The following is a 22,800-nucleotide window of genomic DNA, read 5'->3' as shown; positions in this document are numbered from 1 at the left end:
CCAACTGCTCTCAGCCTGCAGTATTTTTCCTTCCAGTCTATTGCAGTGACTTCTTCATGGGCACTGGGAGTATTTTCATATGCCTTTATCAACTGCAAACTACTCCTACTCAATGGTCTTCCTTTTTCTTCTAGTTCTTGTCAAAGTTCTCTTTTGTATATCAGAGTGTTCCCTTTCAATGGCTCTCACCTCAAAAAGGAGTGTGGCATAAGATACTATCTTTTTTCTACCACTACAATTAATCCCTTTTATTAACAGTGTATTTAATAAGGATTCATACCAACAACCATAGAAAAATTCATCTTGTATATAAGAGTCCAATTCAGTATCTTTTACCCCACCAGCCTCCTAAATTTCTTGGGCTAATGCATGTAGTCTAGTCAGGTATGCAGGAGGTGGTTCTTTAGCGTGTTGGTGAGTCTCAGCAAATTGAGCCTTAAGATCAGATGCGTTTATGACACTTCCCTTTGCCCTCTCTAAAATATCAAAGCATTCTACAGAGGATGCCTTGCTACCAGCTCCTAAGGCCACCCTCAATACTGGTGTTAATAAACTTTCAATAATCTTCCTCCTTTTGTCTTTGTCAGAAATCTCACTGTCTTCCATCATCTCTTTGGCTTATGCTTGCCAAGTAGGATAATCTACTTCTTTCAGTGTAAGTTTCACATCAGTCACAGTTTCATTGGCAGATTTCAGCACTCTCTCTAACAAAAGCTGTAACTGGTGTAGCACCTGTTAACCACAGCCTGTGTCTCAGTCTTGAACCCTCTGTCAGAATACACAGAATATCCCTGAGTCCTGCACTGAGGTACTCTGGGCACAGAACCAATGGATATAAATGGCAAAACCTCAAAATGAATAGGAGTCACATCCCATTTCTGCCCTAGCTTCTGCAACACACATTTCCTTCCTATGAGTATCACAGAAGCAGAGTCTTCAAATTCACAGAATCATATTTTTTCTCCCTTCACCTGGCTCCAGGCCCCAGCACGCCAAGCGCATGCTTGGGGCGGCATGCCGCGGGGAGCGCTCTGCCAGTTGCCAGGAGGACGGCAGGCGGCTCCGGTGGACCTCCTGCAGGCGTGCCTGCGGATGCTCCACCGAAGCCGTGGGACCAGCGGACCCTCCACAGGCACGCCTGTGGGAGGTCCACAGGAGCCGCGGGACCGGCGACCGGCAGAGCGCCCCCCGCGGGGTGCCGCCATGCTTGGGGCGGCAAAATGGCTAGAGCCGCCCCTGCCTGCCTCATATTAGGCATATGACCAAAGATTCTAATTGCCCTCTTAATTTCTGCTGTACTATCAACAGGGGACACACCACTGACCAAAATGGTCCTATAGGGATCTAACTATGTACAAGTTTACATTATCTTAATATTAATACAGTGCACAAATTCCATAATATTCAACCCCACATTCTTTTATAACTAACTGCAATATTCCTCAAAAGAATTCAGAGGTGAGCTCTGAGCAATCCTCAAGTCCCTGTTTGGGTGCAATTTGTAACCTTTGTATGGTCTACAGTTCACTTCATTTCCCATCTCCAGTACCTTCAGAAAAACCCAACTCCCACAGAAAGTAGCTGGAGACCTAGAGTTTAGTCTCTAAAGATTTTCTGCAAGGATTGCACAGGGTCAACCTCCCCACATTTAAGTCCCAAAAGGAACTAAAGAAATGAAGTTAATTAAATAATTTTATAAAATCTTATGATAAAGAAACAAATAATCTAATTTTTACAGCATGACATGTATTTTATAATCCACAGACATTACCTTCACAGTTACACATAAACATAAATAAAGAAAACAAATTAAAATCTGAACAGTTCAGTCCCCACAGAAATACAGTGAGAAGAAACTGAAAGTTCTCAAAAGCTTAGATTTTGTTCACCTTACATCTTTCCTCCACCTGCTTGTAGGAATCTTCAGTTGGAAGCCAAGCAGACTCTTTGTCTGCTGACATCACTGCTAGCCAGTTAGCTAATTGATTAACGAATCACTCAGTTAAGTGTATAGATTTAAAGAAAACCCTGCTGCAAAATGCTTCAGAGTTAGGGACAACAGACTGCTTTCTGCTCAGCTTCTCCCAACTCACACAGGGCACATGGCCCTTTGTAAAGCAGCTGACCTGACTGCTTGCCCTCATGGAGTCTGACCCCAGCAACAGGGAACCCTATTGGAGCATACTCAAAACTACCACACCCAATTCCAGAAGTTTCTGGATGTGGAGTGCTTAATCAGCATAGCAACAATGACCCAGACACAACTCACTCCTGCCTCCCCTCACCCAATGGGTCTCTTAAAGAGATCTCTCCCCATTAGGCACATGGGTTATATAGGCTCAGCTGCTCTAGAGATTTCACTCCCTACAGCACAGAATGTACATGAAGATCTTTCCTGAGAGTGGAGTGCACAGTATGTGGAGAGGATTTGTTTGCTTCTCCTTGACACTCACTGTGTGGGCTGTTGGGAAGGAGAGATCTGATTGGCACATTTATAGCATCCTCAGGGGCGGTTCTGCGTTTTTTTGCTGCCCCAAGCACAGCAGTCAGGCAGCCTCCGGCGGTGTTTCTGCAGGGGGTCTGCCGGTAACGCGCAGTTCTGCGGGTGATCTGCTGGTCCCGTGCCTTCAGCGTACCCACCGCCGAATTGCCGCCAAAGCCGCGGGACCAGCGGACCTCCCACAGAAATGCCCCTGAATGCTTCCTGACTGCCGCCCTCACGACGACCGGCATGCTGCCCCAGTGCCTGGAGCCGCCCCTGAGCATCCTCCACCTTTAGAAACATTAAATAATTATTCCTCTCAACTTCTACAAGGTTGAAAAATATTATTCTTATTTTTGAGGGGGTGGAGGTGGGGAGAGGGGTAGGAAGAGACTAAGATGATTAGTAACAAGGCAACAAAGCGAATCAGTGAAACCATCACAATTAGAACTCAGGAATTCTAGGCATTAGCCTTCCATGCACCAACTATTTGAAGGTGACAATTCAAGCCAACTATGCAGAATATCTGTCCTAATATCACTTCAATTTTTTTAGAAAGGTTGATCATTATGGAGCAAATCCTGTCCCATCTCTGTGGAACCACCACAGTTGTGCTGTGCAAGGGAGAAGAGGGCAGAATTTCAGAAACCTGCACTAGTGATGCACACCAGCTGCATTGTGCAAACATCCAGCTCCATGGGCAACCTGCATACACACTCAGCCAGAGGGAGTTGGAGGGAAGGGCCATGGGGTCTATTGCAACTTTGAGGCTGGAGAAGTTGTGAAGTATCTCTGCTAGTGCTCTACAATGTGACACAATGATGGCTCCTGACTGGTTTCCGCAGAGATCAGAGAGCTCAGCGAAGTTACTTGGACTACATGCTGGGCAGATGTGGCCCTAACTGCCAAGTATGATTTAAAAAGTCAGAATAGTTTTAAAATTTACTTATCTTGTTTTCCTCTAGGTTAGATGGTGTACACCTGGCTGCAATAGAAATCATCATGTCCACAATGCAAAGCACTATTTGCATCTTTTAATTTTATAATAAAATATCTTCTCAGCACTTAAAATGGCAACTGTAGTTTAAGTTGCCTTGTTATTTCTGGTCCCATTGGGCTTTTTAATACATTTACTAGCAAATTCACAGAGTTCTTGGCAATTCTATACACAGTTTGCCTAAGGCAGGAAAAGTAACCATAAAGTTTAAATGCAAAGCTAGCGGTCTCTTCTAAGGTACTCTAGAACGCTTGCTTCAAGCTTTTGGCATGAACTCAATTGTGGATTTTCAATCCATCAGACCAGCCAAAAGTTGATCTTTCTCCATTAAAACCAAGACAAAAACTAAACATACATCATGTTTCTATGAATAAATTGCAAATGATTTTACTGAGTATCAAGCAACTGATTATAATACGCCACCTGTACCAGGGAATTTGACTTTCCCAATTCAAACTATAACTATCCTTCAGAAATCCACACATCTTAGATAGGGATTATATATTTTAAATAACACTTTAACCAAGAAGGGATAAAGTCGAGGCACCGTAATATATATATATATATATATATACACACACACACATATACACACAGACACACACACACATATATATACACACAGACACACATGCTGTCCCAAATCCATAAAATCATATGACAATTATAAGAAATGAAAACAGACCGAAGTAACACACCAAATTTCTGCTTTACTGAAGAGAAGACTCATGTTCATTATCCCCACAATATCTTAAAGTGTATAACACTATATCAACAAAAACTTTTGCTCTGCTTTTCTACTTAAATTCTTAATTGCAAAACACTGAGACAAAATGCTGACAATTCAATTAATTACAGAGAACACAGTCATTTCTTTAATCACATTGTACAAATACAGTGAAGCTCTAACTTTCATTAGTTCAGAAGAGAAAAAAAGAAAGATAGTAGAAAACAAAGTTGCTTCTGTACTATAAATGCATCAATGATAACCTCAAGCTTTCAAAAAATCATAAATCAAGCCCCCAAAAGCATGAGATTTAAAAAACAAAAACGAGAGGGTATTTTTTGGTTGACTTATGGTTTTTGATCCTTTAAGTTAAGCTCTGGTCATGTTTTCAGACTTTTCTTTAGAACTATGGGGGCTAGAAATGTGCTTTAAAAAAAAAACAACCCACCCAAATTAAGTTCTCAGTATTACTTGACTCCTGGAGCTGGGAGTATCAGTATTGAATACTGTAAGGATTGACAATACTGTCAATGCAACTTTGTTGGTGTGGCTCCAGCATTAATACTACTATCTGTGCAAGACAATGCAGGAAGTTAGTTCAGCCCCCAGACTTATGTTCAGGGTGGAATAACTAGGCAGTATTAGGAGTATGGAGTGGATAGACAGACATCTGAAGAAGAAAGGGGTGCAGGAGTAAGGGAGTGTGGAGACCAGTGAGAAAGACTGCAGTGCTAATCTCTCTGCTAATCTTCTGAATATGCCCTGAGTGAGCAAGATGGCCTCAGCAAGAAGTTTTGTAGAGTCATAGTTAGCTGTGTACTCACAAAGTTAATAAAAGAAGGGAAAAAGAAGGGGAAGACTTGTAGGGAAAGAAAGAATGGGAGCAAAGAATGGATAGGAGAGACAAGGGTGATTGGAACTGAGAAATGAGGAGAAAAATATGGAGGGGAAAAAGTCAGAGTTAAAAGAAAGTTGAAAAAGAGAACAAAAATGCAGACAATAAGTTATTTCTTATTGTTTTACAGAATATTAAGGTCCAAAACATCACAAAAGATACACAGCTGAGAGTTTGATTTTATATGCAGCATAAGGAGACACGAACAAATACGATTACATAGGACCAAGAAAGGGGAAGCTGGCTAACACAATTGTGCATGAGAGATGGGTATTTAACAAGTTTTCTGGGAATGGCCTATAATATATAATACAGGAGTCTCCACTAATGGCTCAAACTCTGCAGTAATAGGTTTCAGCTTCTGGGTCTGGGATGGTTGTTGCAGAATGATCTTTATTTTCTGTTGTACTATTTAATTTAAAAAGTGTTGGGTTCTTTTGGGAGGTAGGGGTGATAGAAAAGTGATGAAAAACAGATAAGGATTTTCAGCACACTCTGAGGTAGAAGACTCAATTAGGAAATAAGTAACCTTCCTTTTGCACACTAATGTTGCATCTTCAGTTTTCTTTGTTTAATTACCTGTTTTAATTATGAAATCACTATTATTTAATATGATGAACAGGTTGGCACATGCCTAATGTACCAAACAGGTGTTCAAAAACACATTTGCAGTGCTTTTGGAAACAACTGTTTATCCCGATATTAAATGGAGCATCAGTCAAATATTACAGCACATCAGGTAGAGTGGAGATATAGGACTAAAGCAGTTAAATTTGTTTTACTGCAAAATTACATTCTACCCAATATCAGAAATACGATTAAAAACATGGCATTAGAAACATGTTAGTTCCCCATTGACATTGTTTCTCCCAAGAATTTCAGTAAATTTGCTTACTTGCAGAAAGATCAGTAATTGTTTTATCTATACAGTTTTGTTTTTCTTAATTGGTATTAAGTAAATATGCCAAGAGAGTCCTGCACCATCAGTACAATTTACTCATGTATTACAATGCAAACATTTCTATGGAAAACATTTTGGATACACAATAATAGTGCAAGAAAATGAGGGCAAGGATTACAAAACATACCTATATCCTGCCATATTTCCAGTCGCCTGTGTCATTTAATCCCAAAACTATTCAAGTGGTATTTATCTTATTTTTATCATCATCTCCTCCTCCTCTTGACAATCCTGGGAAACAAAATCTCCTTGACTTCAATTTGTATACAACTCCTTGTAGTACAGGTCAGATCCTCTATTCACTGAATGCTACAAATATGATAATTATAAAAACAAGATGTAATATTAAAATGGAGAGTGATTAGGCTATTATTGGATGTTCAACTTGAAAATGCCTAGCATGAACTAGATTTTGGAAACCTTAGCTGAATCAAACAGAAAGAGTTGTATGCTTACACAGTTCAGAGAAGTGTTTTACCTTCTCTCCAACCAGCCTGCATGTTTACTGAGAGCTTATTAAACATTACAAATCCTACATTCCAATAGTCAAGAACAGGAAGATGTATCTATGCTTACCTGAAAATGGCCTTCCCTGGAGTAATAAAGTCTACAGATCTACTAAAATGGGCAACAGCTTGCTTTACAGTTCGGGGTCAGAACTTGACCTGTTAGTCATTAGGAGCAGGAGAATGCCCTGACATGTAAAATTCACTACAAATGAAGCAACGTTCACAGTCAGGAGAAATCAAATCTAGAGCTGGTTGGGAATCTTCAGTCTTTTATCTAAAACGCTTATTTGCTGAACCCCAAATGCTTTGTGGAAACAGATTGGGTTTCATGAACTTTTGGACCACTTGGTGGGCTATAGGGGACTTCAGGGCTTCCAGAGTTTGCAGTTCCAGGGCAGTCTTGCCAAATGGACTGCACTGCAGCCCGGGATCTCAGGGCTTCCAGGGTCCCTGAACCCAGAAAGCCCCGAGAGTTGCTGACTGAAATTGACATGATTGCTGAATTTCACTACTGGTATTCAGTGGTAGGCAGCAGTGAAACTGACAAATATATCAATTTCCATCAGCAGCCGCTGAGTCCCAGAAAGATATTTTGTTCCAGAAATGCCATTTCAATGTTTCCAAATGAAAGTTTTACAGAATTTCTAGTTTTCAGGAAATTTTGAAAATTTTGGTTTTTTTCCTCAAAGTAAAACCAAATTTCAAAATGTTGAAAATCCCCGCAACCTGGAAATTCTGATTTTTCTGCCAGCTCTGGTCAAATCTACCACCCTAAATTACAGATGGTGTTAAATATACTTTGAGGAAAAAGTACAATACTTTCCGTCACAGATATGGCAATTTACTGCAATACCCTTGTGAAAACTTAATTCCATAAGCTTAAAGTATTTTTGGAGTCCGTCGTATTAATTGCAAATGTTATGTATTGTTGTGGGCCAAAATGAACAAAATACCATATTAAACAACGTGACAGACAACAATAGCCTTTTGGGACAACACATGTGACGTGGATTTCCCAAGATATATCTTGAGAGAAATTAATGCAAATTACCCACCCATGATTATGCACCCCAGCAAGTAGCCTTTGTCTGCTGATCAACTGTTGCATGAGGCCAAGATCAAAGGCCCAAGCTGTGCAAAAGGAAGACTGAACAATTCATGGTTGTTCTGGCTCTGAATTTGAGAGTCATGAACTTGTAATCACTCCTAGCAGAGCCCTTGTTGCAGCTGGAGGTGATCTCTGGTAAGCTTATTAGCTGCATTTAGGTTCTTTTATTGTTTTTAATGTGTTATCTCTGTAATACTTTCACCCTAAAAATGAATTTGCTTGCTTATAAAGGTCTGTGTGGTAACTTGCAATTGCTGGCAATTACACCTCTTCATAGACTGAAGAAAAAGCAAATGTAAACACTGGTCTGTTTATGCAATCTATCTTACTGAGAATATCACAACGTAGGCAGGAAACTGTGCAGCCTGGAAAACTCCCAGGAGGAGGAAGAGAGAGACAAGAATCACTGCCCTAGAGAGGTGATGGATGAGGAGCAGGGAGCATAGAGAGATGCCCTCAAAGGACCACAGAGGGGAAAACAGGTGCAATGGCCATGAACTATGGCAATTTCTCCTACTGCAAAACATGGGCAATTCTCCCTAATAAATAATGGAAACAAACTCACATATTTGAGGTCAGTTTCCATACTATTGAGGATATGTTTGTGTCCAAGGTGAGTCAGATCTATAAAACTTATTACTTTAAGAAAGGACATTTTCAGGTACTCACAGATAATTTTCCTATTCTTCATCATGCAAAAACCCACACATCTGTTACAATGGAATATGCACAGCATGTTTCTTCATGATAGGAAACAAGATCATCCCTTAAAGGCAGGCATAAAAATGAGGTATATATTATACCCTCCATCTTCCCCTGGATGGAGAAGACTTCAAAAAATGTCACTGACTAAAGAGTGGATAAACAGTATATAAAATTTGGTAACTGTATTAATCTCAATATAGGAGACAGGTTTTCTCTGCCCTGAGATTGTCAATAATCCTAAAGATTGGATTTTGATGGTTAACAGAGGTAAAATATTACTTGAATTTACTTTGAGAATCAATACTCTGACAATTGTAAGGGCTACTAATTTGAATTAAAAGTATAATATTGGGTCTCATCTGAGAAAGTTCTCAACTTTAATAACAGCTGATTGGAGACAGAAGCTATCAGGCAGCTTGTTTTAATGGATAGGAAGTATAACTCTAAAGGAACACTTTGTTTCTATTATAGGCTCCGTTTATTGCACACACCAGGGGCTGCTTATATTCCTCCAAACCCATCCAACCCTGCAAGCTACTTGTCTCTCACCTTCCCAACCCTCTCTATTTCAGGGTAGGGTGACCAAATGTCCCTATTTTATAGGGACAGTCCTGATATTTGGGGTGTCTTATATAGGCTCCTATTAACCCCCACTCCCTGTCTCAATTTTTCACATTTGCTATCTGATCACCCTATTTCAGGGACACACACTGCAACTCCACAACCCTTCCTTCATTCCATGGGTTCTGTAAATCTCCTCCTCTTCCTGCCACATAAGGGCTTCAGTGTGCTCCCCTATTCCTCCCTGTAGGAGCACACCCTTGCCTTTAGAGTCATCCCTGCCCCCAGGTATGGTGCTGCAGGGGTCCTTTCAATCTAGACAGCAAAAAGGCTGAAGAGGGCATAACAACAGTCTGTTGTCTTATTTAGCCTAGCTCTCCCACTAAGTCATTGTTCAGTCTATCCCCTTTCATAGTTAACAGAAAAATCCAAAACTAAGGAACCCAAAAGTCTAACAGTCCCACAGAGGCCGGAGAAGAGACTGTTTCACATATGTAATCCTTGTCAATTTTCCCTCTCCCTTCTTAGTCTGATGAGGTGGCAGGGGAACCCAGGCCTACCTGCTCCATTGGGTTCAGCTGTTCAGAGCCCCAGCGCTAACCTTCTCAAGTCCCTTGCTGTTCCCAGCTCTGTAGGCTTCCCAGCCTCTTGTTTGCTCTCTCTGGTGTGTTGGCTTCTCTGGCAGCTTCTCACCCACTTGTTGGCAAGCACTTCTCTCCACAGTCCCTCTACCTCTCTGGCAAACTTCCCACCCTCCTGCCTTATAGCCCTTTTATCCTCCCAGCTGTTGTGGGGTTGCCAATGAGCTCTGGCAGAGCAGGCTGGCAGGCAGTTAACACTTTGGTTGACAAATCACCATGAGGAATACAGATCCCATGACCCTCATCCTCAGACCAGGGGGCTCTGTGTGCCTCCCCTTTCTACTTTTACCACACTAAGTCTGGATGTCCCCCCAACCTCCCATTCCTCTCACCTCTGTTATTTCTTTTCTCTCTGGCTTGAAGAAAAGTCAATCACAGTGTCAACTTTTTAAACTCTATTTGGATGATGGGCAAATCTGAGATGGTGGAGGGTATTGTGCTTGAAGGTGTTAATGCTAGATCTAGTTATTTACATTCATCTACAGACAATTACAGACCTGGATGAAGCTGAATCTGCTAATTAGATGCCTGTGGATCTGTCTGTCTGTCCTTCACTTCCCCCTTCTCATTTTCTGATTTTCACCAAATCAGCTGTGTTCCTCCCACAGATGCCTAGAATATTTCCTACAATACTTTGGAATTGATTAGCTGTGGAAATTATGACAAGCAAGTTTTGGTGTTGACCTTCCCGTGGTGGTCAGTGCACACAGAGAAACAGGAAACTTTGCTCCACCAATGACAGAACTTGCTTTTTGTTCTGTGGTCAGGGTAATAGTGTTCTTCCTCAAATCTCAATCTCTATGGGTGAGAGGAGGAGGGGAGAACAGGAATTACTGGATATATTTAATATAAACTCTGTTTTACTGAAGTACACGTGAGTAGGAGATCAGCATTCCCAATAGATTTGAATAAGAATTGGATTTCTGTTTCTATGACAGCATTTTTTTTCAGAGCCATCTTTAACTGCAGCTAACATCCTTCTGAGATGAAATATTCATCCTCAGCCCAGGCTTATGATAGATTTCCAGGACACCACATAGAATCATAAGACTGGAAGGGACCTTGAGAGGTCATCTAGTCCAGTCCCCCGCACTCATGTTAATGTTTAACATAAATCCAAGATACTCCAGAAACCATATCACTCTATGTGTTGGTTTCTTGTTTTAGCTTTCTCTGTTACAGATCCATGATCAGAAAAACTGTCTGGGAAGAGATGAGCACTTGTCAGATCAAATGGTAGTGATCAAAGTTGGAAAAAAGCAAAAGAGAAAAGGTGTAATCCATATGCAAAATGGAAGAATTGTCCATGGGAATTGTAAAATGGGAATGTGAAGGCATACCTCCTTTGGGAATTTGTCTGAAACGTCTAAAGCCCTATTCTATTTGTTCCATTTTTCTCCTCCCCAACATGGGCCCATTCTACATATCTAAGAAAAGGTACTATCTTGGAGTTCAAGGAAGAAGCTGGACCCTTAGGTGGCTTACTGCACTCTAGTCCTGGCAGGTGTCAGTGGTGTTTCTGGTACCCCCTATTCATAGCCCCCGGAGAGGAAGCAGCTGAGTTCCAGTCAGAAGCAAGTCTTCTGGTGCAAGATCTAGCGATTTAGACATGATCTTACACCCAGCATGCTGTCCTGGCTTCATTACCCTCATGGAGATGGGAGAGGGGAGGCTGCTTACTGCCTGAGCCAGTTTTTCCAATCCTGCCTGGCTCTTTTTATGTTCAGGAAAGCAGAGGGGAGCAAGGCAACCCCACCAGACTAGGCTGTGAGAAGGATACTGCATTATAGACCTAGCTGAGCTCCCTGGTGAGACACTCAATTAGGGGGAGCAGGACACAGATTTTTTCCTTTTGTCTCTGGCTTTTCTCTGCCTTGTTCACCCTCTGAAGCCTGCAGGGAAACCAGCTGCTGCAAATTCCTCAGAAGGGGAAGTGGAGGTGAGGGGACACGCCCTCCAAAAGGCAAATACAGCCTTCGGATTTGGCTAGGAATTACATGGACATGTTATGGAGTCAAGTCTTTAGTAAAAAAAAATTGAATAAAGTTGGAATTTCTCTCGCAAAAGCTCTAAAGCAGGGAGGTCTGGCTGAGCCAACTGCCACATGGGGCACATAAAACAGGAGACACCATCTGGGAGTGTGTGTGGCATTTCCCCTGTTGCCAATATCTGACAGGTCTGGTTCTCTCTCTAAGCTGCAAGGAGTCTGAAATCTCTATTGTTACAGATCTGTGAACTTCAGCACAATTAAGAAATGTGCGTGTTTGCTGCTCTTTAGTCATTGAAAGCAATCACGATTAGTTACCAAAAATTATCAAACAATTTTTATCACATGCTTACTTATGTTGTTCTACATAATATTTTACCTTTTAAACAAAAAAGTATAAAATAATTGTTTTTAAATGTCAGAAAAGATTTGGGCTCAGTGTGAATCAAGTTTCTGAGGAAGAGTCAGAGTGGTTATTATTTTATCTGAACCGGTTCCCTCAGTTCATCTTGCGTGGTAAGATGTGATCTCCATGACTAAGATTCTCATCCTACAACAAGCTCTCTGAAGGCGGGACGCAGGGCATGAATCGAGCTCATGGAGGATTGGACTCACAAATGTCTGTCTATGTTGGAAGTAATATATACCAATGTAGAATTGGAGACCTTTACAATATTATATTCTGCCTCAAGTTCCTAGTTTTTTTTGAGTGCCCTGAAAATTATAGCCCAAGCAAAGATCCCCACCAACTGCTAATCATAACTGCTTCTAACAGAATTAAAAGACTGTCTTTGTTTTAAGCCTCAAACATTTTAAAAAACCCTGGGCCCCTGGAGTTGTGTAATTACTACTCTGTGCCACTATACCCATTGGTACTATTAGCTTACCAGAAAAAACTGTTGATAAAATTCACTTCAGCAGAGTCCTGGAGGCAAGCTTCTGCATCTTGCTGATTAGCTTAATTCAGTTATGTTTCCTTAATTGTTCATGTACTAAAGCTCATTACATGAAAAATAATATTGCTTTCCTTCGGGTTGTGCACTTGAGATTTGAAAATTGGGCACTACCTGTATGCCTTGAAGGCACTTCCAAATCAGCTTGATGCTTCAGTTACAGCATATCAAATAAGAGAGGCACTCTGCAATTTTGGCAGCTGGCATATCAGACTTCAATGTCACATTGTATTTATACACACACACACACACAATGTTGTAGCATCTTGAAGTGATAGAGTACAACCAGAACAGAAAATTAATTTATCTGAAACCAGTTCATCTCCCCAAGCAGGCTCAGACCTAGTCAACCAAAATAATCTGCACTGAGATGTGTAGATAAGAACATAAGAATGGTGATACTGGGTCAGACCAAAGGTCCATCTAGCCCGGTATCCTACTCTTCTGACAGTGGCCAATGCCAAGTGCACCAGAGGGAATGAACAGAACATGTAATCATCAAGTGATCCATTCCCTGTCACTTATTCCCAGCTTCTGGCAAACAGAGGCTAGGGACACCATCCCTACTCATCCTGACTAGCCATTGATGGACCTATCCTCCATGAATTTGTCTAGTTCATTTTTTAACCCTGTCTTGGCCTTCACAGCATCCTCTGGCAAAGAGTTCCCCAGGTTGACTGTGTTGTGTGAAGAAATACTTCCTTTTGTTTGTTTTTATTGCTCTTCAATCCAGCATGCATATACCAACATGTAGACTTTTCAAGGCCAAAAACTATTAACTGATACAAAATAAATTGAAAGCCAAAGCTTGGTAGTCACTCCCATGCAAGATTCTGAAATATCAAATATAATTTGCTGCATTTCAAAAAGCCAAGATTGTATGCAAAAAAAATAAAAATCCTCCTCTGTATTTATCTGTATTAGATTAATTTGCCAGTGGAAAGTTATTACATTTAACAATGAATATGTTCCAAAACCATAGGCTCCATATGCACTCAGATGTTCAGGAGATATATAGATTAGAACATATGCTAAAAACACATAGTGCCAATATCAGCAATGTAATGCTATGCAATTAACCAAACCCTTCCCTCTATTCCTCAGAAAAAAGGCTCCTGTAGCCATCTCCCAGTCCCAACCAGGCCTCCCAAGTCCCTTACTCCTGAAGAATAATATCTCACAGACGTCTCCTGATGTAGTTATATTTTGACATCAAACTTCCTATAAAGCATGCATGTATTTTATCACCTGTGTTTTTTGTTCTTCCTTTTCATTTATTTTACTCTTTTTTCTGCCTTTATGTCTGCCAGATTTTTTTTCCATTGACTATTTGCTCCATTCTTCCTTCCTCTTTCCAATTTCACTTGAAGGCAGAAGACAGCAGGAAAGAGAAAGGATCCTGTCATCCAGCTCCTGATTGCTCACCATGCAGATTTTTTAATAGGAGAGAAGGAGGGCAAATCAGGAGTTGAGAATGGATGAGGCTAGATTAACAAATGGCCAACCTCTGTTTTCAGTCCCTTCCAACATGACTGCTCCTAATGGTGGCAGAGACCCTAGGAGAGGGAGATTTGTAATGAAGGAACAGCCCTTCTTGAGGCTGTTGGGGATGGAGAGCAATGAGGATGCTATTTTATTATTTGCAGCTAATAGGAGCTATGATAAGCCCTCTAAAAAGAAAATATTCTGTACAACTGATTTCTTAAACAAGTAAAGCAAAATTAAATAGCTAATTCTCCCAATTTCCCTGTATGTGATGTATAGAGCAGTATCTCAGTACTGCACATCTTGTAAGGCAAATCTTGTAAGGTAAAACAACCTTCGCTGTAGTTCTCCTTAACAGATGCACAGTAAGATGTGCTCTTTTCCTCAACCTCACATACCCCTGTTGAGAACCACTGTAGTAGGAGACGTCCTCTATGCTTTTCCTCTACAGACCCTAGCAAGTGCACAGAAACCACTCCTTCAACCCACGTGAGCAGGAGGGAGCTTCACTCTATACCTTCTCAGTTTTGCAAAATTCAAAACTCAATTTTATAAGAAGAATGATTTTTCCCGAAGACTTTCTTATGAGTATAGGACATGGCTTTTTGAGGGAGTTTAAACAAATAGTTCCAGACTATAGAATTTACTCACATCAGTACCAACATTTTTCAAGTCAGAAGTCCTAGAGACTGAAGCTTTTTTTCCTATCGTTTTCCTTTCAATAGCTTATATAGGAAATGTCATACAAAGCACTATGTTAAGGGAATGTTAAAGATATATTGCATATACAACCCTCCTTTCCCTTTCTGTATATGTACTTGAACTTGATCATATATCATTTCTCAAATATTGCAAGGCAGTATCATACTATCTGGGTGCATCTTGTTTTATGTGACTGCACAATGAATGCAAAATAAGGAGTCTATCAAATTAATTTAAATGAAAAGCACACTGTTACAAGTCTGTGCTTCTGGTTGAAGATAACTATTCTTTATCATTTACTTGCCAGTATCTCAGTTTACCCCTCCTATAAATAAGTAAAATATCAACATCCCCAGACTCTTGGGAACTTAATCAATAAATGTAAAATGCTTTAATTTCTGTGTCTGTGAAGGGATTTGTTATCTTAGCATATACATTAGAAATGTAGTATTATACCTTTGAGAGAGAGAGAGAGAAAGAAAATATGCTTGAATTCATCAAAAAGTATATCTCGGACACTTCTATCTTTTTCTGAACACATTCTTGGATTTCATATGCACAAATACAGTGAAAGAAAGAAATAGTTTGTCTAGTAGACTTTGCAGCCACACAAGGTTTTCTAGATTGTCTAACCACATGCCTCGGAACAGAAAAACAAAAACACTATTTTAAGATAATAGTTCACTGTGTTTTAGTTTTTAAGCTAAAGTGATCTATCATAACTTTTTAAAACAAGAAATAAAATATGTTGGGAATAATTAGCCTCCAGTTATCATTGTATTATTATAATCAGCTTATGCTATACTTTAATTCAGTATGACTGAAAGTCACCTCACTTTATGTAATACTGTATACATGCTTAAAGGCATAATGCCAGTCACAAATATTCAAATACAACTATTTGATCTGGGCTGTGGACTATTTCATGCCCATTTTCTGTCTGACCAGAATATCGTCAAAGAAAGAGTCAAGTCAAATTAGAAGAGGAAAGCAACTGTATACCCTCAGAAAATATGCTGAATACATAAAGCACATAGTTTTCAAATCATCTTGCATTTTGCCTAGCATAAAATATGCTGATTTTAAATCCTGTCAAACAAGTTTTTATGGTCTTCAGATCCTCTATCTTGTTAAGTAAAAGATTTTAAAATGTAGATTAAGCCTGCACAAAACACACACGACTATTTTGTTTAAAATTTATCTTTTTGTTTTCCTGTAGTTCTATTTATAGATAAGCAGCAGCTAGAGAAAGGGCAAATAAATTTGATTACTGACTCATAATAGTAAGAGATAGAGATAGATATTAGATCATCAAATCCTGGAAGAGTATTTACCAGTCAATAAAGGATTAATCAGATATTAAGATACCACATTTAATTTTATTTAAAAAATTGAAAAATAAACATATTTTCAGTGGAAGTGAACTGATGAGAGCAACTACTTTTAAGTTTAGATTTTACACACACACACACACACACACACACACACACACACACACACACACACAATCTGAACTTAAAAAGTAGTTGCTCTGATGATAGAAACAACCTCAGTAGTGCAGAGGACTAGACTAGATGACCTGCGGCAGGATTAAGTATTATCTAGACCAACCCTGACAGTTTTGTCTAACCTGTGAAAAACCTCTAGTAAAAGAGATTCTACAACAGGGTTTCTCAAACAGGGGATGCTGCTTGTGTAGGGAAAGCCCCTGGTGGGCCGGGCTGGTTTGTTTACTTGCCCCGTCCGCAGGTCTGGCCGATCGCGACTCCCACTGGCCACGGATTGCTGCTTCGAGCCAATGGGAGCTGCTGGAAGCTTCGGCCAGTAAGTCCCTCGGCCCGCGCCGCTTCCAGCAGCTTTCCCTACACAAGCGGCGACCCCCGTTTGAGAAACCCTGTTCTACAACATTACTGGGTAATTCGTTCCAGTGCTCGACTACCCTTACAGTTAGGAAGTTTTTCCTAATATCTAACCTAAATCTTCCTTGCTGCAATTTAAACCGATTGCCTCTTGTCCTGTCCTCAGTGGTTAAGGATAACAATTTATCACCCTCGTATTTATAACAACCTTTCAAATACTTGAAGAATGTTATATTCCTCCCTCAACCTTTTCTTCTCCTAACAAAGCAAACAGTTTTTTCCATCCTTCCTCAGAGATCATGTTTTCTAGCCCTATAATCATTTTTCTTGTTCTCTTCTGGACTTTTTACAATTTGACCACAAGTGTGGTGTTCAGTTGGACACAGTACTCCAGTTGAAGCTGTATCAGTGGTGAGTAGAGTGGAAGAAATACTTTGTGTCTTGCTTACAACACTCCTGATAATATATCCCAGAATGAGGATTTGTTTTTTTTTGTTTTTTTTTGCAATGCTATTACATTACTGACTCATACTTAAGTTTGTGATCCACTATACTCTCTTTTTTTTGCAGTACTCCTTCCTAGGCAGTCACTTCCCATTTTGAATTAGTGCAATTGAATATTCCTTCTGAACTGTAGTACTTTGCATTTGTTCTTATTGAATTTCATCCTGTTTAATTCAGACCATTTCTCCAGTTCATTTCCATTGAAAATCTAGCAAATGAAGTCTTAGTCTATCTCTGAATTGAATTTACTGCAAACATTTCCATTTTCATATAATTCAAGCAACAGCCTTCTGATTTTCCTTTGAACCATTGACAGTTTCCATTGGCTGTAGACAAAATCAAAGATAATAAAAATAAAACATCACAGAACAGATATATCCTAAAACCAAACATTTTAGCCATTCATCCACCCACTTTTTAGGATAAGACTATTAATTTAGAATTAAAACAAACACACTACCACCTATATTTAATAAATCCATAAGATTTATGAATGCAAAACATCATTAAAACCTAGATGAATTATTAATCTTTTATTATAAGCCTTTGACTAATGCTGCACTGAAATGTGCAATAAATAAAATGTCTTTATAAAATGAACCATTTCCCATGACAACTTTAAAAAAAAAATCATCACACTGCTGAACTCTCCCTAACGATTCAGGATGATTAATTCACCCAGAAAGCATTTAAAATCTATGCTTGTTTCATAAGTTTTCTAAATGAATATTACTATTACCTGTAAGAAGGCAAAAGTAGTAATTGACTATCAGAAATTAAATTAATAGAAAGAAACGATGTGAATGGTGCAGAAACCATTATGATGCTGTTTAGAAATGACAAGAAAAAAAGGTCTTTAAGTTGTTATAAAAATGTACAAACAACTTGTAGAGTTAATATTGCTTTCTCTATAGATGACACATGAAAGGGTATTCTTAGCATACTGCTCTATTACCTATGCCTAGCAATGAATGTTGCCTTCTAATTTAATTTAACAGTGAATAGATTTCTTACCAGCACAATTTGTATTTTGAAAGCATCTCTTAAGAATCATAGCTAGCAGTGTGTGTCAGTTCAATGAAGAATAATCTGTAAACAAAATTTCCATCTATCAAGAAAGGCCATTAAAGAACATAAAATAACCCATCCCTGACTGATTAATGTCTGCTACTGGAAGAAATTTAAGGCTATTAACATCTAGAGAATACACTCCTGCAGTAGCTGCATTTATTATAAAAATCATTTGATCATATTATATTTCTGCCTAAAGATTGTATAAAAAAAAACTAGTTTTTTTCTTTCCCTGAAAAATGTATTTAATATTTAGGAAAAAGAGCTACCTTCTTGGAAAATCATATGCAATGGAATACACAGCTCAGCAACTGTATATACACATGTGGCCAATTTAAGGACATCCCTCTCATACAAACAGAAAATCTTACCAAATGACACAGCAGTTACAACAGTCTGTGTGTACTGTATGCAAACAAACTAATTTCTCAATACTGGCTTTTGTCTAAGTCCTTTCTCATATTTTCCACTTAAATTACAATTATATATGCTTAGTAAGCCTTGCATTGTTGCCAAGTTCAAAGAACAATAATTTCTACCTAAAGGGTATGGCTACACTTGCAGCTGTACAGCGCTGGGAGTTAAACCTGTCTTCGTACAGCTGAGTAGGGAAAGCACTGCAGTCTGTCCACACTGACAGCTACCAGCGCACTGTTGTGGCCACATTTGCAGCATCTGCAGCAGCATTGGGAGCGGTGCATTATGGGCAGCTATCCCAGCGTTCAAGTGGCTGCAACGTGCTTTTCAAAAGAGGGGGGTGGGGTGGGGTGGAGTGTGACAGGGAGCGTGGGGGAGAGAGAGAGTGGATTTTTGGAGCCAACACTGTGTCAGCAGCTGCCTTGCACGTTCCGACCCCCTCCCCCACCCCTCTCTCACTCACTGAAAGCAAACAGCAGCTGTTTTTTTCCTCACAGACCAGATAAGCAGCCGCTGCCAAAAGGGACCCCCCACCCTCCCTCAAGCAAACACTAGCTGTGGGCGTTCCAAAGGGAGCCCCCCTGCCTCTGCTCATTCACAGCAAACAGTAGCTGTGTTTGTTTTTTGATAAGCAGCTCCGGAGCCCGGAGTTCACAACAAAACAAAAAGCGGGACCTTCACTTAAAAGGATTATGGGAAGCTTCCGGAGGTCAGTTACAGCGTACTAAGATTATTCCCTGTTTACACTGGCACCCCAGCACTGCAGCAGCAGCACTATATTCTTTATTCCTCTCGGGGAGGTGGAGTACAAGCAGCGCTGTAGCCACAGAGATACAGCAGTGTATGTGCCTTGCCAGTGTGGATGGGGAGTGAGTTACAGCGCTATAAAGCCACCAACAGCGCTGTAACTCTCAAGTGTAGCCAAGGCCTGAGTATGAGCCTTTAAAATGGATTACAAAAGGGAAGCACCACAGAATTCAATATAAAGCCTCTGACCAGAATATTCTGTATATAATGATAGATTCTTCTATTTGAAGTGTGTTTAGAAATAGCTTCCAAAAATGTTTACATTCCTGGCAAACCAGATCATCAGATGATAGTATCCAGGACTTTCAGAATGTGAAAGTAGAATGAATTATATTGTAAAAATAAAAATGGATTAAAGAAATGTTGTATGTACCTTTACGCAGAAATAAGAAATGTTGAAATACAGGTGCCAGGAAAAGAAACATTAGGCATAACAATGCTGCTAATGGCGAAACATTAACAGAAGATCGGTCATAATTAGTAAGGAAATAAGATATGCATGTCTAGCCCAGGTAAACGTATCAGATTCTGCTTACTTTGTTATCTTGTCAAGTTCTCGCCCTTTTATCTGTATAAATAAGATAGTTTGTGTCTTGCATGGGGCTCACATTATCTGGGTGTTATTAGCAGAGTGCTGTGCTAATAAAACAGAGTGGTCTGACAAACTGTGAGTCCTGAGTCTAACTTTGACAAGAACTAACGTGCCACAACTATACAGTAAAGCCAATGAAATGCAGCACAGTAAAAGTACTATCTAGATCACTGTATGTATCTGTCTATTCATCTCTAACGAGAGAGAGAGAGAGAGCGCGCGAGAGAGAAAATATTTTCAAATATTGGTGCCTAATGTTAAGGTCCTAAATAAAATGGCTTGGCTGTCTCTGGCAGTAACACATGCTTAACACCTCTGAAAGTACCGTACTTAGGATCCTAAATATGGATTTAGAAGCCAATGACATTTGAAAATTTTGGCCTATGGGTTTACATTGCTATAAACAGGCTTAGCAAAATACTATTTTTAAATATATAATTTTGAGAAATATTGATTTTTTAAAAGCATTTTGTCCATTTTTTATCAATTTAAATGTTCACGGCTGTGGGAAATTATGGGGGACATGTCAAACAATAATTATTTAATGATAGTAGAGACCAATTCAAAAAATTAAAGCTTTATAACTGTTAAAATACAAACTTTCATCACATCAAAATTGAAATATCCTTAAATCAAACTTGAGTAAGTTCTCAAGCATCATTTTTCTTACCTTGCCTACCTGGAAATTTCAATTATCACCAATGGAATTTTTTTTTCATTGGTTTGTGTGTGTACGCTGAAATTGATGTTTACTAACATTTACTGATAAAAATCTAACCCTTCCAAGCCTAGTGATAAAGCACTGACTACACTGTGGATGTTGTAAGAGTATTACTACTACTAATTGTTGTGACCAACATTCTGTGATATCCTGAACAAACTTTATAGAATTAAGATAAAGCTTACTGAATTAGGATTAATACCTTTGGGGTACATTGAATTTAAAATGCCATCGCAACACATACGAAATTATATTATACCGTATTGTCCCGAGTATAGGCCGCACTTTTTTCCCCTAATTTAAGTCTTTAAATTAGGGGTGTGGCCTATAATCGGGATCTTGAAAAAAAACAACAATAAAAATACTTCAAATCCCAGCCGCAGCTGGGAATCAGAGCGCTCTGGGCTGCCCGCCACGGCGGGGAGCCCAGAGCGCTTTCAATCCCAGCCGCGGCCAGGAATCAGAGTGCTCTGGGCTGCCCGCCCCGGCGGGGAGCCCAGAGCGCTTTAAATCCCAGCCGCGGCCGGGAATCAGAGCGCTCTGGGCTGCCCGCCGCGGCGGGGAGCCCAGAGCCCTTTAAATCCCAGCCGCGGCCGGGAATCAGAGGGCTCTGGGCTGCCCGACACGGCGGAGAGCCCAGAGCGCTTTAAATCCCAGCAGCGGCTGGGAATCAGAGGGCTCTGGGCTGCCCCCCGCGGCGGGGAGCCCAGAGCCCTTTAAATCCCAGCCGCGGCAGGGAATCAGAGCGCTCTGGGCTGCCCGCCACGGCGGGGAGCCCAGAGCGCTTTCAATCCCAGCCGCGGCCGGGAATCAGAGGGCTCTGGGCTGCCTGCCGTGGCGGGGAGCCCAGAGCCCTTTAAATCCCAGCCGCGGCGGGGAATCAGAGCGCTCTGGGCTGCCCGCCGCGGCGGGGAGCCCAGAGCGCTTTAAATCCCAGCCGCGGCCGGGAATCAGAGCGCTCTGGGCTGCCCGCCGCGGCGGGGAGCCCAGAGCCCTTTAAATCCCAGCCGCGGCGGGGAATCAGAGGGCTCTGGGCTGCCCGCCGCGGTGCGGAGCCCAGAGCCCTTTAAATCCCAGCCGCGGCCGGGAATCAGAGGGCTCTGGGCTGCCCGCCGCGGCGGAGAGCCCAGAGCCCTTTAAATCCCAGCCGTGGCTGGGAATCAGAGGGCTCTGGGCTGCCCCCCGCGGCGGGGAGCCCAGAGCCCTTTAAATCCCAGCCGTGGCCAGGACTCAGAGGGCTCTGGGCTGCCCCAGCCGTGTCCCTGCCTCCCCCGCCGCCGGGCTCCGACCCCAGCCGCTCCCCCGCCGCCCGGCCCCGGCCCCGCATACCCGCCTCCGCCGGCCCTGGCCTCGCGCCGCCCGGCTCCGGCCCCGGCCGCGTCCCCACCCCACTCTGGCCCCAGGCCCGCGAACCTGCCTCCGCCGGCCACGTCCCCGCCTCCCCTGCCGCCCGGCTCCACCCCGTCCGCGTCCCCGCCTCCCCCGCCGCCCGGCTCCAGCCCCGTGTACCCGCCTCCGCCGGCCCCGGCCTCAGGGCCGCCCAGAGGGGGGGGCAAAGGGAGCAATTTGCCCCCGGCCCCACGAGAGTTTTTCGGGGCCTCCGGAGCGGTGTCCTTCACTCGCTCCCAGGGGCCCGGAAAACTCTTGCGGGGCCGGGCGCAGGAGCTTCTTCTGCTCCTGGTCTTTGCCTGCGGGGGAGGGTCCTTCCGCTCAGGGGCGGAAGGACCCCCCACTGGCGAGTTACCGCCCAAGCGGGACCCGCTGCTGAAGTGCAGCCCAGTCTTCGGCGGTAGTTCGGCAGCGGGGGGCCCTTCCGTTCCAGGACCCGCCGCCGAAGTGCCCCGAAGACCCGTGGCGGGGCCTCCCGCCACCGAATTACCGCCGAAGACCGGGCTGCACTTCAGCGGCGGGTCCCGCTTTGGCGGTAATTCAGCGGTGGGGGCGCCCCGCGGCGGGTCTTCGGGACACTTCGGCGGCAGGTCCCAGAATGGAAGGGACCCCCCCCGCCAAAGACCCCAGGCCCCCGGAATTCTCTGGGCAGCCCTGCCTGGCCTCGCGCGTCGCCCGGCCCCGGCTGCGCGTCCCCCCCGCCCGGCGCCGCATCGCCCGTCCCCAT

The 22,800-nt window shown here is 42.2% G+C and overlaps 1 protein-coding gene across 11 annotated transcripts in view; it reads right to left on the bottom strand.

The window, feature by feature from the left end:
- Nucleotides 1–22,800, bottom strand: part of PCDH15 (protocadherin related 15) — a 771,473-nt gene that overhangs the window by 640,359 nt on the left and 108,314 nt on the right. Inside the window, exon 1 of one of the 11 annotated variants that reach the window (XM_045024743.1) lies at nt 1,890–2,075. The exons of the other annotated variants lie outside the window; for them this stretch is intronic. The gene's annotated coding sequence lies outside the window, so the exon portion shown is untranslated. Of the gene's footprint in view, nt 1–1,889; nt 2,076–22,800 lie in introns of those variants that run through there. 11 annotated transcript variants of the gene reach the window in all.

Source organism: Mauremys mutica, chromosome 7 (assembly GCF_020497125.1).
Source record: "Mauremys mutica isolate MM-2020 ecotype Southern chromosome 7, ASM2049712v1, whole genome shotgun sequence".
In the NCBI taxonomy this organism is placed as follows: domain Eukaryota; kingdom Metazoa; phylum Chordata; order Testudines; family Geoemydidae; genus Mauremys; species Mauremys mutica.
The sequence above is the reverse complement of the archived record's forward strand: the minus strand, read 5'-3'. Positions and strand labels throughout refer to the sequence as shown.